This window comes from Octopus bimaculoides, chromosome 18, assembly GCF_001194135.2.
Source record: "Octopus bimaculoides isolate UCB-OBI-ISO-001 chromosome 18, ASM119413v2, whole genome shotgun sequence".
Taxonomy (NCBI): domain Eukaryota; kingdom Metazoa; phylum Mollusca; class Cephalopoda; order Octopoda; family Octopodidae; genus Octopus; species Octopus bimaculoides.
This window is the reverse complement of record NC_068998.1, coordinates 49,268,968-49,270,470: the sequence shown is the minus strand read 5'-3', so window position 1 is coordinate 49,270,470 and position 1,503 is coordinate 49,268,968. Positions and strand designations below refer to the sequence as shown.

At 35.2% G+C, this 1,503-nt stretch overlaps 1 long non-coding RNA gene across 3 annotated transcripts in view; it reads left to right on the top strand.

Moving 5' to 3' along the window:
• Nucleotides 1-1,503, top strand: part of LOC128249765 (uncharacterized) — a 19,050-nt gene that overhangs the window by 5,938 nt on the left and 11,609 nt on the right. The gene's annotated exons all lie outside the window — the stretch shown is intronic.

Here is a 1,503-nt window from a genome sequence, read left to right as displayed (position 1 = left end):
AGATAGATAGATAGATACACACATACAAACACACATATATATGCATATATATGTATATATCATATATATACATACATCAGCACCCACACATTTGAACCTCTTTAATGTATTTATAACAGTTACTTGTTCAAGCTATCTTTATATATTTTCTTGATTATGTGATCCCTTTAGAACTTCCGTTTTACAATTTTTCAACGCTTTATTTATATATTTCCTTAGCTTTGTGATTTGTTTATATCTTCCGTTTTACTTATGAAAATATGCATATTCGTACGTGCGTATGTATTTCATATACTGAAATATTCGACATAACGTTAGTGCACGCATGCGCACGCGGGCACGCGAATATGTGAGGTAGTAAGCGCCCAACTATTACGTTTCTCCTTAAAACTCATCCCTTTAATCCGAATCTCCCTTTTGTGCCCCTTTCTCTTCCTTCTTAACCACTCAACCCAAATCTCACTCCTAAATTTTAATCACTTTCATTTCATTTTTTCTGAACAATACCCAGTTCATCTCTTCAAAGGCCTTTCTGTTCAAAAGTTACTCCAACGATAAAATGGGTACTTCCACGGTAAAATGACCCCCAGTTTAATATTCACTGAAACACTTTCCCTAAAGTCAGCATTCTCGACCATGTTTGGCCCATAGACCGTTTTGACTTCCGTTTTCTTTGGATGGACTCCCATAGACATGTGATGTTTTTTATGCTTAAATGTCATTAGGAATTGCATAAAAGTAATTGATGAAATATTACATGTATCGTTGATGTATACCCAATTTATTGCTCATACACACACACACACACTTGTCTGAATCCATTCCTTCATGGCCCCTGAAAAATTACCGTGAACACCCAATTTATTATATTGTATCTATGGACCGCAAAACGATATATGGACTTCCAGGGTCCATATGGACCTCCAGGGTCCATATGGACCCCGGTTGAGAAGCCCTGATCTAAATTATATTACCCCTCTTCAGTCCTCGTCTCATTTTTTAAAATTTTAAACCACTTTCGACAAATACCCACTCGCAAATGTTTGCCCTCTTCTACATTTCTTCCTCATATTATTACATCAGAAGGTCTGATAGCTAGGATACATATCTAGCATCAACTTTACTTGCTTCACTCCTTCAGTTAGGATTTCTATATATCTTTTAAATTGCGCAAAAATGAGAATAGAGTTTTCTTCCAGTTCTGAATGTCAAACGCCTGGTGATTCTCAGTAAATCCTAAACGAAGTATCTTGTTTTGTAGAGTGGAAGAACACAGTGTCTCACTCTCTCTTTCTCTCAGATATCGATTTATCATCCTTGTGTTCGATGTTATTATCATTATTATTTTTTTTTCTTCTTTCTTCCATTTCTCGCCGAGTGTTTTCTGTATACCTAAGGCAGAGAAACTCGTCGTATGCATTCCCAGTTTACACACGCAAATTCACAGGTAAAATATGTATTAAAAAAAAATTCATGTGTATATATACATATATATATATATAA